Raw genomic sequence first — 14,750 nt, 5'->3', positions numbered from 1 at the left:
GAAATTCTTTGTAGAAAGCCAAGGAAGGAATTATATAGATTATTTCATGGCAGATGTGTGAAAAATTATTTGATTCTGTTTATATTTGCTTTTAAAAGAATGTGAAAAGGGAAAAAAAGGGTGAAAAATGATGCAATCTACAAGGTAAAAGATGGTCCAGCAGTGTGCTAGGCCACTTCTCTAAAGGAGACAAGGAGAAAGTACTTTAGCAACTGAAAGGTTCCATTTCTGAAGTTAATTAGCACTTCTCTATGCCTGGTTTGCTCTTCTTATTAACAGTTCCATTATTAATATACAGAGATCTAATATGAAAAGCACATTCTTATGTTAATTACCTAATTAACTAATCTAGGCACAATTAAACCACTAAATTCACACAGAATTAATTTTTCTTAGTTTAGTTTCATAGATACTAAATTTCTTTACAAGCTAACATTTCTGTGGGCTTTTCGACCATTTTGATATTTGATAGGGTCCATTAGACTTCTTAAAATGCATGAACTCCGAAATCATAAAGAGTTAGACATCTCCCATACAGTTCCATAGGTCTTATTTCTAGAGAATTTTGTCCAGCTTCACTCTACGAGCTCAATAAATAATAAAATCACTCAAATAAAAGTACTTCTTAGTTTTTGGCAACTAATCACATGACAGAGAGAGAAGTAAAAGGGAATGGAATGTGATATGAAGTGCATGGGGTTATGAAGAAACCCTCATTTGAGGGTAGAGATTTGAAAGTTAAAGAAACAGATACCCCCGGTCTTTCCTGGGGCCATTGAAAGTGGCGGTACCATTGATGGTTCCATTCCACATACCGAGGACAAGATGGTATGCATGAGTTCACAGCCTAATTGGGCACAAGAATTTCTCGAGGCAGCCCCCATCATCCTTTCCTGGCTCTCCCTGGAAGCACGGAGGAGATCTGAATAATTTCCATGGCCCATGTTCCAGAAGTGGAGACGGCTAAGCACAAGAGCCTAGTTTACCTCATTTAATAACAATAACACAGTAATTAGTATAATATAACATAAAATTATATCACAGATACTGTATATTTATAAGGTATGCCTCATAGTATTGCACTTATTTGCCAGAGGTACCAGAGGAAGGGAACAGAGGCGGGGATTGTCCAAGACAGGCATCAGTTGGTGGTGGTGGTCAAATCTCAGAGCAGCAGTAACTCCAAGCCATATAAGAGGTGTAGATAGAGTCAACAAAGGAAAATGACTGAATTCTAAAGAAGGCATCACGGGATTCTAACGTAACCTCAGGATGTACAAGGGACAGAATTATGCTATTTGATGGACATCTCTCTTTTATAACCTATGTGGCTATAGTCATGATCTCAATTTTTTTAAATTTTATTATTGAAGGGTAGTTGACATACGATGTTATATTAGTTTCAGATATACAACAGAGTGATTTGAGAATTCTATACTTGTTCATCACAAATGATTTTTTCTTCATTTTTTTAAGATCAATTTTTTTCTTCTTTAATCACATAGTGGGCAATTCATTGACACCTCCTGGGAATTTGTATCAAACTAAATTTTACACTGGAAAGTTATTGAATTATAGGCTCACACCGACTTGAAGAATAACTGGGCTGATCTGAGAGTTTCTCTGAAGTGATGAGATTGAATTGGCTGCGAATACAGCAGCAGCCACAGCTTATGTCACTTTTGATGTGTTTTGTATCTCTTGAGGTGATATAACAAAACATATTCCACTACTCAGAGGAAGAAATAGTGAAAGATTCTAGACTTTGCATATGGTAAGACTTGGATGTAAATTCATCCTCTGCCACTAAGCTGGCTGAGGTACACTTGGGCAGGACTTTTCCCTTCTCTAAGCCTCACTGGCTTTCCTCTATGTCAGAATGGGGATAATAAAGTACCAGACAGTGTTGGTGTGAGAACGGGTGTGTGACTCATATACCAGTGTCTCTGAATCCTTTGAATAATTGAACCTCATCATAACTGATCCTATATCTTGTGGAAAATCCTTCACAAACGTTCTGGGAACTCCCAAGATTTGACATCTTTCCCAGTTACCTTCAACTTTAATTTTTATCTTCTGCTAAACTCTCAATCATTACCCCACATCCTGTGGCTGGCTATCTATTTCTGCTCCTCTGCAAATCCACATTTTGACATGTGTCTTTCTCATTATCTTCTCAGATGCTTTTAGTAGATTATTATTCCTTAGTGGATTCACGCTTTAATACCATATAGAAAATTCATTTCTATTGAATATTGAATTTCCCTGATATGTCTTATGCTTTTGTGTTTTTTTAATGTTTGTTTATTTATTTTTGAAAGAGAGAGAGAGAGCACTCACACATGTGCACATGCATGCATAAGTGGGAGAGGGGCAGAGAGAAAGGGGATCCGGGGGAGAGAGAGAGAGAGGGAGAGAGAGAGAGAGAGAGAGAGAATTCCAAGAAGTCTCCTTCTAGCATGGAGCCTGATGTGGGGCTTGAACTCATGAACTGTGGGATCATGACCTGAGCCAAAATCAAGAGTCCAATACTTAACTGACTGAGCTACCCAGGTGCCCCTTACCTGATATTTTTAAGGCTTTTTTTTTCTAGCAAGTCAGGGTTAGCCTAAAGATATTTGCCAGCTCTCTGTGCTTTTCTTCTCTCCCTCAACTTTCTTTCCCCTCAGAGCTCTCCACTCCTGCATTTCCTTTTTTCCCCTTCACATGTGAATAATTATATACATATATATGTGTATATATATATATATATATATAATACACATAATCTCACGCAAAAAATATATATGCATTTATAAATATATATTTATAATGTAAAATTCAAAAAGTAAGGAACTACAAAAATGAAAATATTGCAATCACTGTGAAAAACAGCATGAAGTTTCTTCAAAAAAATTAAAAGCAGAAAGTCCATATGATCCATGGGGTGTCTGGATGGCTCAGTTGGTTAAGTGTCCAGCTTCGGTTGAGGTCATGATCTCACAGTCTGTGGGTTCGAGCCCCACATCGGGCTCTGTGCTGACAGCTCAGAGCCTGGAGCCTGCTTCGGATTCTGTGTCTTCCTCTCTCTCTGTCCCTCCCCCACTCATGCTCTGTCTCTCTCTCTCTCTCTCTCTCTCTCTCTCTCAAAAATAAATAAACATTAAAAAAATTAGAAAAAAAGGAAGTCCATATGATCCACTAGTTCTACTACTGGGTATTTACCCAAAGAAAACAGAAACATTAATTTGAAAAGATATGTGCATTCCTGTATTTATTGCAGCATTGTATACAAAATATGGAAGGAACCCAAGCAACACTATATGTGTATATATATAGTGTATATATGTGTATATATACGCTATGTACATATATATACATATAATGGAATATTACTCAGCCATATAAAAGAATGAAATATTGTCCTTTGTGACAATATGGATGAGCCTAGGGTGTATTATGCTAAGTGAAATACATCAGAGAAAAACAAATATCATATTATCTCACTTGTATGTAGACTCTACAGAACCAATAGACTCTTCGATACAGAGAACAAACTGGCAGCTGCCAGAAGGGAACAGGTAAAATAGGTGAAGGGGATTAACAGCTACAAACCTCCAGTTATAAAATAAATAGGACACTGAGATTAAAATACACCATAGGGAAAATAGTAAATAATATTATAATAACATTGCATGATGACAGATGGTGACTACACTTATGATCACTGAGTTATGTATAGTATTGTTGAATCACTATGCTGCACACCTGAAATAATATAATATTGTATGTCAATTATACTTCAATTTAAAAAAAAGAAACAAGTAATCCTAAAATCTCAGTACCTACTGATGTTAATGTTTAATGTTAGTGATTAAAAACTATCTAGGTTAGAATCCTGGCGTTAGCATCAATACCTATGTTGGTTTGGCTAATTTGCCAATCTCTACTATGCCTCAATTCTCTCATCTCTATCATGGGGATGATGATAATAGTACTTATCTCTTAATGTTGTTGTGAGATTAATTTTTTTAATGTTTATTTATTTTTGAGAGAGACAGAGACAGAATGCAAGTGGGTTAGGGACAGAGAGAGAGGGGACACAGAATCCTCAACAGGCTCCAGGCTCTGAGCTATCATCACATAGCCCGATGCGGGGCTTGAACCCACCAACTGTGAGATCATGACCTGAGCCCAAGTTGGAGGCTTAACCAACTGAGCCACCCGGGTGCTCCTGTTGTTGTGAGATTAAATGAAGTATTATATGCACAGTGCTCAGGAAAATTCTTGCATTGAGAAAGCACTCAGTAAGTAGTGCTAGCTGCTCTTACTATAATTTATTAGTATTATTAGTAGTATTAGTATTAGTATAATTCTAGGTATCACTTTCTGCAAATATAGTGAAAAGGATAAAAACATGAATAAATGGAATTGTTTCTAGAGGAAAGAATCATTCTGATAAATACTATTTGTTAATTTCTAAAAAATTTATAATATTGAACTTAATTTGAATAAACAAGTAAAATTAAACTGTTGAATGCCACATAAGAATTCCTTCACAAAAAGTAATACCATGTACTAAAACATTCTTCTATAGTGAAGAAAAAAATAATTTGAGACAAAATTATGATAAGGTTGGATTTTTTAATTATTTTAACTAATGCTTTAAGTTCAGAAAGTTTTAATTCCTTCTTTACTATGAAACATGTCAGATCAGGTAGTGAACCCAGGCTGCCTACAACTCATCCACCCTAGCCTTTCTTCACTTCTAATCTATGTAAGCTATATTATTATTTTTATATTATCAAGGTTTATAATATTCACATTCTGTTTTGCATTCATAATTACCTAAGCTTTAGTTATATATTAAGTAAAGTTAATATTCATTTCCAGGTCTTTTAACACAGATTTTTCATTTTTAAACTTTGTGTGTTCTACCCTAATTATATATTTTACTTGTTTTGTTGTAAGGCCCCTGGTTATTGTATTTCTTGAGTAATTGTGCTTAACATCACTGTAATGTCTATTCATGTTACTAAAACCAGATTGGTATTTATCCATTATCTTTTGACACTGAATGTTACTGCCAAGAAATAGAAGTCCAGACTATTCATTTTTTTCTTCCAGGCTATCTGAAGCATTCTTTCTTTATCTCTGACAACCAATAATTCCATTAGAATGCCTCCAAATATTAGTCAATCAGAATATTATTTTTTATCTACTGATTCACTTTTGTATTGCTTTCAATAAGTTTGCTTGAATTATATCTTTAACAGTCTTTTCTTTCATTTGTTAAGTTCATTGCATGATTCCATTTACCCTTTTATTTTCTGCCTTCCACATCTATCATCTCTTTTTTATTTGCTTAGTCGTTATTTCTTTCTTCTCTGTTCATTGTGATTATACCAAGACTTTGGTCCATGACAGCCATTCAATTTTCAACCACTCTATTTTATTCTTTGCTGTTTCTAATTTATTTATTAGCTCTGTGGTATGTGCTCTCTTTCTGACTTTCTCTTTCTCTTTCCACCCTCACTAATTCATTTTCCATAGTGAAGTTGGATGAGTCTTTTCTGAGTTATTACCATCCACCTTTTTAACCATTGGCTCAAAAATTTTCAAGGATACCCTGTCTCTTCCACTAACTCTCTGACACTTTTGATAGTTGTTTCATGAGTTTCAGTTTCCTTCCATTCATTTTTACGGATTCCGAAGGATAAGCTTTCATGATAATGATGATGATAGCGCACCTGTTGGGATGAGCACTGGGTATCGTATGGAAACCAATTTGACAATAAATTTCACATTTAAAAAAAAAATGAGGGTAGGTTATACATATTGAGCCCTTGTTATGTGTTAAGGGCAATTGTATTTTTAAATTATTTCCTCACTTAATCTTTGCAACAACTCTGTAAGGAAAGTGATAGTACTGTTATTATGCTTGTTTTGCAGATGAGAAAATGAAGGTATGGAAAAATAAAAGAAATTACCCAAAGTCAGATAACAATTTAAAGTGTTTTTTAATCTTCTAAATAAGAGAAAATATTTGCAAATTATATATCTGATAAGGGTTTAAGTTCCAAAATATATAAAGAAATAATAAAACTCAATATAAGAAAAATCAATCTGATTTAAAAATGGACAGAGTCCCTAAATAAACATTTTCCAAAGAAGATAAACAGATAGCCAACAGACACAAAAAGATGCTCAAAATCGCTCATTATCAGGGAAACGCAAATCAAAACAACAATGAGATATCATCTTGCAGACATCAGAATGGCTATTAACAAAAAGATAAGAAAGAACAAATTTTGGTGAGGATCTGGAAAAAAAGAAACTCTCATGCTGGTGGGAATGTATTGGTGTAGCCACTATGGTAAACAGTAAAGAGTTTCTTCAAAAAATTAAAATTAGAATGGCCATACAATCCAGCAATTCCACTTCTGGGCATTTATCCAAAGATGATAAAAACACTAATGTGAAAAGACACACGCACCCCTATGTTCATTACAGCATTATTTACAATAGCCAAGATATGGAAGCAATCTAAGTGTCCATCAATAGATAAATAAATAGGGAAGATGTGGTATATTTTAGTATAAATCTCTCACTTTTTTAATATGGCATGTAAGATTTTCCACAATGTGGCCCTTGTCTGCCTCTCTGGCCTCATCTCCTCCAACTCCACATCCTGAGTTTTTCACTGCTGGCCAAATTATCTCTATTCCATTTTCCCAATATTCTGAGTTCTTGCACTTTTGCCCTTCTCCTGTCCCTCTGTTTTGAGTAAATCCCATTTGTCTTATACATCCCAACTTTACTGTCTTTCCCACAGAGCTTTCCCTGATCGTATACAGATCTCATTCTACGTAGTCCCACATCTCTAAATATTCAATGTTATTGGAATTACTTACTTAATACATAGACTTGTTTGCTTTGGTTCCCCCAGAACTAGCATTGGGTCTGGAAATAGTAGACTTAGAATGTTGGTTTGTTGATGAATGAATGAAAACCATTATAAAGGAAAAACTTAGAAGGTACCCTAAAGGAGGAAGTCATTATGAAAGAAGGGAGTAGATGACAAGAGGGGGTATGATTACTAAATTTTCTATGTCTTTTAAATACACTGAGTGTTACTTATTTCTGTGCCAATTTTCCCCACTAGATTATGGGCTCCTTGGGGAGAGGAACCACATATCCTCAGTGATGAGAAACATAACTGACTCTGAAGATGTTAATAAATTTTTGTTTCCTTGTGAGTAACCACTGCCCACTGAAAATTAAAAATAACCAAAAGACAATTGGATGCTATCCCTGTCTTTTTTTAAAGGAGGAGTCACACTGATTTTTACATAAGACTTTTATTGCTCAAAGTGAGACCCAAGTGTATGCCTCTGTTTAAGGTTGACTGAGTCATTTTTTTTTTTGTTTCCAAGGTTCAACTACTTTTAAAGGGCAACATTCTTTTTGTGGTTTGGAGTATGCTTTGTTTGCTAATAAAGTTCCACCTAAAGGAAACAATGATCAGGTTTCATTCCATTACAAATAGCAAATGACTTATAAAACCCTTGGTACCATAACAATGTGAAATGTCTTGTCAGATTTCTGGGAGAAAACTCTATATCCCAGCTTAATAACAAATACACTGGCAATGCAACTAGCCTGTGGTTCTTCTGTACACACTAGCCTCTCAGATCAAGAAAATAAAAGACCTAGAAGCTGAAGCCTCAGAAGCCAGCCATCCAGACAACCCACAGAGATGATGAATGAGCTGTCAAGGACATGAATAAACAGTAACTCTGCCATCACATTCAATACTTTATTTTGATCAAATAAATGTCATTATAGACATTTGAGACATTATAGATACTGCATTTGAGAATCATTGAGTTGGAGAGGACCTAGAGATGTTATTAATAAGAGTAGCTAATATTCATTCACTATTATCTAAGAGCTTGGCAATTTATATTGATTGCCATATATAGTCCTCATAACAACCCTAAGATATAGTTAAATTGGTCCCACTGTTACAGACAGGGTCACTAATGCAAAGAATACAAAAAGAGGAGAAGTAACTTGCTCAACTCAACTATGAAATAAAAGAATGAAGGTGTGAATCCAGACAGTATAGTTCCTGTGCCCTACACTATAGTTACTTCCCTTACAATACAGATAGAGACAACAATGTAAGCAAAGCTACAATTTGTTGACTTCTTAACATGAGTCTCTATATAAATGGCATACATTTGCTATGTTGTTTATATACTTAAAATACCACTATAAATCTGAACCTAAACACCTGAGCAGGGAATGATTGTGAAAAGTAATTTAACTAAATGCAAAGAATCTCAGAAATGTTCAAAATTGGTGCACTATGTACTATGAAACATTTAGATAAGATCTGGGACTTAAATGTGGGTTTGGCACCCATAGTCCCTCTCCCACCACATGAAGAAGTAACTAGCTGATTTTTCCTGCTTCTCTAAGAGACTTGAATTTATTCTTTCAAGAAATGATAACCAGACAGGTCTTGAAAGCAGAATCACTGTGTCTAGTAGAAGTTTAGGGTAAGACACTGAAAATGCAGATTATGTAGAACTCTGAGTAGCAAATGGGGAAAACCAAGCACCATTCTTTATTTCCAAAAAACAGCAAAAATGAGAATATGAGATAGTTTTATTCACATGCCTGGACCTTCCCTAGATGAACTGGACCCTCTTGTCTCTCCATGTAGTCTCAGGAACGCTCTATGTGGTCTATTTCATATGATATACTCAGAGATCCAAGTGACTAAGGCAGAAGCGTGCGGTTCTCTCAAGTGTGAGGTGTAGACTGGCATAGCATCAGTCCCCCCATGCTCCATTAATCTAATCAGACACCGGTCAACACTGCTATAAGAGGAGAAAATCAATAAATAAGGGAAAAAATGGTGAGACTCTTCAGGCACTGTTCTTTGAGTACAGTCCTTTCAATCTAAAGACTTAGGAGCCAAACAGAAAGTTATATGACCCCGGGACATCCAATATACAGTGATGGAACAGAGGCAGAATAACTACCATAGACACTCCAGTTTAAAAAGAAGAGATTAAGACTCAGGTTGCAGTCACTAATCTGGAGAAGTTTTGAAATCTAACTAGACACATGTTGCCAGTTATTATATTCCATCCTAGTTCTGCTTCTTGAGAATATTCGCCACGGCTATTGACTCTGCCCTCTGGGTTTTAGGTTCTGTCATGAGTTATCTTTCTTTTTCCATAAGAAGGACACTTAATAATATATGTTCTAGTCTGGCTCCTGCTGAGAGATTAGATGTTCTGACAATTTTTCTTATTATAAGCTCTTTCTGACTCTTTTAAAACTTCATGGGTTTCCTTTGAATCTTATTAGGGTCTAATACATGAGATGATATTTGTATCTATAAATCTTTTTTACAAAGGCTCTCTTATACTTTTGCTTGACTGTAAAATTTCTGTGGGACATCATGTTTAAAATTCTTCAGAGTCCTCATATTTAGCAAAGAAGAGCTGACAAGTAATCAATCCAAGAGGATCAAGGCAAAACTACCAGTCTTCCTAAAGGCTAGGTTCAGAATTAGCATAGCATCACTTCTGTTACATCCCAGGGATCAAAGCAGTTACAGGCTAGCCCATATTTAAGGGGAAGGAAATAGATCCTATCTCCCAAATGGAAGGGGTGACACAGATTTTGTAGTCAGCTCTAATCTTCCATGACTATTTAAGAGAAATTAGGGAAAGAATACAGAGATCTGGATGTAAGAGAGGTAAATACTCATCAACTACCATGATACAAAGTCAATAGATAACATTCACAATTAATCAATGAAAATAAAAGTATAAACATGTTATTTAGAGTTTTGGAGATAAATGCCAAAAATAATGGCTTTAGAGCTGGAATTAGGTACCTCAAGGTAGTGGATTTGTGGGTAGAAAGAGATGGACAAGGCTTCTGCTATATTTCACTTAGAGCCTTTTTCATAATATGTAATTACTTTCACTATGCACATGAATTTCTTGGCAAAAATAAAAATTAAAAGGGTAGTTTCTATTTTTTTCAAGCACAGTGAAAATTATACTGTACCAGTCTAAAATGAAATTTAATGAATTTGGCAACTTGTTATTATTCTGAACTAAGTAACAAAACAATTCACCAGGAACCTTTCCTTTGCATCTCTGCCTCAGCATAAGCCCAGTAAATTAAAAAAAAAAAGTTAAAAATTGGAGGAGTCAATGACATAGTTTATAGAAGAAAAAATGAGTGAGAGCATAAGTGCACATATCCCCTTTTTTCAACCTACATTTTTCACACTTGAAAAGTGTGTTACAGTGCATGCCAATTTTATAATTGAACTCCAAAATAGCATCCTTGGTAATATTTGCATGGCATTGTGCCTTTGATAAATGACTCTTCTATACATATTTTTCCTCACCCTCATAATATCTGTGTGACTTTCATTGACCAGGCATTACTATTATCATCTTCATTTTCCAAAGAAAGAAAAATTCAGATGAGGTAAGTTCATCATCCAAGGTCATATGAATGTGCAAAGTCATATGGTTATTTAGCATATTTCCAAAGCCTGACCTCTTTCATCTCACTGGTCTGTCAGACTTTGAAAGACCGTATCCAGAAGGGCACAGGGAACCACTACTCTGAACGCTAATCTGGGTCTGAAAAGTAGCATCACATGTGGACATTTCACAAGAATGAGTATGTCTTGACATACATAGTAATAGTTGTATGTATTTACTATTTCAACAGCAAGAAAACAAAACAAAACAAAACAAAACAACACCGTGTCCTTCTTTCTAAACACAACGAACAGGAAAGGATTCCAATTCAGTAACATTTCCATGAGAGTGTTGAAAGTCTTTCTCTATTAGCAGAGGAACATTATCCAAACATTTCCTTCTAAACAGTGCCAAATCATGTGTAATTCAAACTTAGCCAATAGTTCAAGGCCCAGTTTAAGGAAACTCTGACATGATTTTTAATAGGAATGAAAATGTGTGATCTGTGTTAAGTTTCAGAGACACATTTCACAACACAAGGGACTCAGCTTCTCCCCTTGGACAGAGTGATTCAACAATCCCATACTTACTTTCCGAATAGACTCAGTCCATGGGCCAGCAACTTGGCTTTGAGGAACAGAGTTGCCATCTTGCATAATTGGTGAGCCCTTGTGGGGTGTGGATTCCAAGCTTAACCATGAGTTCTGTGCATGCCCAGGAGCATATTGCATCTCTGGGCCTCAGCACACTTATTTGAAGGTTGATTATGGGGCGCCTGGGTGGCTCAGTTGGTTAAGCAGCTGACTTCGGCTCAGGTCACGATCTCTGCGGTCTGTGAGTTCGAGCCCCGCGTCAGGCTCTGGGCTGACAGCTCAGAGCCTGGAGCCTGTTTCAGATTCTGTGTCTCCCTATCTCTGACCCTCCCCCATTCCTGCTCTGTCTCTCTCTGTCTCAAAAATAAACATTAAAAAAATTAAAAAAAAAAAAAAAGAAAGAAAGAAAGAATGTTGATTAAATGCCATTTTCCAAAGCATGGTGCCCATACCACCGCAGGTGCACAGGCTAGCCTGTCAGGAGAGAGTGGAAATTTTAAATTGTGATAGTCATTTAGTTGTTTTAGTACAAGCAAAAAACAAAGCATCTTATCTGCTCTGAGATTTCACAGACACTACTGCTTGAGATGAGACTATAATAGATATTTAAATTTGTCAACCTGTATATTAGTCAACGTACAGGGGGAAAAACTAAATAATGATACAAGAAGAACATATAAATGTATGTTCCACAGGTGAGGAAGGAAACAGAAAACATTGGACCAGGAGAGCGATTTCTGCTTGAGAAGTGTTATGAAAAGTGTTTTTGTTCCTTAAAAGTCAATAAAATCAACAACAATATGAGTAAATACTTTCTACATTAATAAAAACACTAATAATAACAGTTACTTTACAACAACACTGCAAGGATGAAGTTGTTATTTTCATTATTTAATAAATAAACAGCAGTTCAGAAAAATTGAATAACTGTTTGGCCAAGAACCACACAACTAGCATGTAGTAAGTAGTGCCAAGATTCCAAGTAAGTTCCTGAAGGTAGGGGAAGGCAGGAGATGGGAGATAAGAATTGAGCAGTTGGGACTCAAATTGGTAACTCCAAGCCACCATTTTCTGCTGGTGACATTGAGCATGTTGCTGAACATGTGCCTTGGTTTCCACATCTGTTAAATAGGGTTAATAACAATAATAATAAAATGAGGAGATGTGGTTCACAGGGCAGGTTTCAGTTATGGAAGATGAATAATTTCTGGAGATATAATGCATAGCCTACAGACTATAGTTGATAATACTGTGTTGTATAATTGAAATTTTCTAAGAGGTTAAATCTTAAGTGTTCTCACCCTTGTTTCAAAATGGTAACTATACAAAGTGATGGATATGTTAATTAGCTTGGTTGTGGTAATCACTTCACAATGTATGTGTGTAGCAAAACATCACATTGTAAACCTTAAAAAAATCCAATGTCTTGAGACTTGCCCATTATGAAAGTAAAATTTTAAATAGAAATAAATAAATAAATAAATAAATAATACATTTCATATAAACATTATAAATATAAAATAAATAGGAATACCTACAAACATAATTATAAAATATAGGTTAAGATAAAATATAAAATATACAAATATAAAATAAGACATCCATGGTGACTATTTAGACATCTTTATGCATAATAAGCTCTTGTTAATGTCCAGCCATTGTTGCTGTTGTTGTGATGCTCTCTTTATAATTGAACTCCAAGGGTGTCTGGCTGGTTCCATCAGTTAAGTGACCAACTGTTGATTTGGGCTCAGGTCATGATCTCACAGTCACGAGATAGAGCCCTGCATCAGTCTGGGCATGGAGCCTGCTTAAGATTCTTTCTGTCTCTCCCTCTGCCCCTCCTGCTGTCCTGCTCTCTATTTCTCAATAAGTGAATAAGTAAATTAATTAAATAAAATTATTGAACTCCAAAACAATACTCTTGGTAAGAATTGTGTGGGGCTGTGTTCTTTATAGATTTTCCTATACATATTTTCATTTGCATTGAAAGCCTTCTCCTATCTTTTAAGCATCCAGGTTTACGTGTCTCGTTTCTCCCTGGATCACTTTGTGTTTCACGCTGTTCTGTGGATCTGAAAATGTTTCCAAAGCTTCAAACTTCATGTTATTTAGTTTTGCTGTTTTTGTTTTTTTCTCCCTCTTTCCCATATGTGGCTGAATTCTGAAAGCATCCTTTCACAATGATACTTGATGTGGTGTCTTCGTCACCACTTACAGATAAGGAATTTAGGGGTTAGGGTAAGTGACTGGCCCACTCTTAAACATGAAATGTGGTGGGGCTAGGCTTCATACCCACTCCCACATGGCTCGGCATCACAGAGCTTCAATCAGCACAGCACATGGTCCAGTAATGACTCGCTAGGATTTCAAATTCTGGTGGTTTTCTACTTCCCAAGGATTTACTCAGGGCTGTCAAGTTTGTTTGCAGAGACTCCTTGAACTCTTCTGTCTTTTCACCAAGACGGTTTTAGTGTGAGGCTCTAGCACACTCCTTCTAACTTTAAACATACATCTGGCAAAGCATTCTCCCAGGACATCATCTGGGCAGAAGATGTTTCATATTTGCTTTGCTTCAAAGTGCTGTTCTTATTTCAGATAAACACACAATCATTTTGACTAGCTTGCTTTCTTTCGAATTGATATTTGATGTCTAGTATTGTTTGGTTGTGTATTGGGTCTCTGCAATGATCATAAATTGTCAGCAAGGACCTCCAAAGTCTCTGAGTCTTGATCCACACTACTAAACTCAGCCAAACCCTCAGATTTGGAGGATGCACTTCAAGAGGGACAAAGACCCCAGGTACCATTATAGTTGCAAGGCTGTTAAAGAAACCTGCAATGTTGGGGTAGCCCCAATTCCTACAACAAATTATCTTACCTGAAATGGTTTTTCTTATGATTCAGCTCAGTGAAGAGAGCTTCCAAGAAGAGAATTCTGAATTATATTTCTGTTTCTATTATGGTTTTGCTGGTGATTAAGGCTTCTCAGCTTGCAAAAGCTTATTATCCAGGCCAATGGCACCAATGACCATTATAACTTATACTGGCTACTAATTTGAAATGTTTTCCTCCTCCAGATTTTTGATTTTGAAGGATCAGTTGTTATTATAGTTAACACATGGGAGCTATTACATCTTATAGTAAAGGAACTATCAACTGAGAGGCAACAAAAGGGCTTAGCATCTCCTATACTTCTCTCCTTTACTGTTGTAAACTTCTCCCAGGAACCTCATTTATATGTGAACATTCAATGATATTTGCAATGCGGATACAGAGATATAATAGAATTGTGATTGAGATACATGTACAGGAAAAGAGCAGACAGGGAGAGATTTAAGGGTGTTACCACTCATGTGCCTAATACTGCTTTGAATCCTTGTGTGGACTCAATATGTGACATTATTTAGTTCTCACATTTACTTTATTTCTATTTATACCTATCTGCATCTATCTATCTACCAGCCATCAGACCCTCCTGTCCATACATAAGCACAGAGTGAAACCTGAGATGAGGCTTAACTAACACAAATGTTGATCCTTACTAGATGTGAATGTTTGTGTGATTTTATTCTTATTTTCTCCTGTATAGATTCTTTTCATATGTTTTTAATTAAAAATGCATTGTTTTCAAAGTTACTATTCTTAT

Source organism: Acinonyx jubatus, chromosome B1 (assembly GCF_027475565.1).
Source record: "Acinonyx jubatus isolate Ajub_Pintada_27869175 chromosome B1, VMU_Ajub_asm_v1.0, whole genome shotgun sequence".
Taxonomy (NCBI): domain Eukaryota; kingdom Metazoa; phylum Chordata; class Mammalia; order Carnivora; family Felidae; genus Acinonyx; species Acinonyx jubatus.
Note: the sequence above shows the minus strand (reverse complement) of the source record.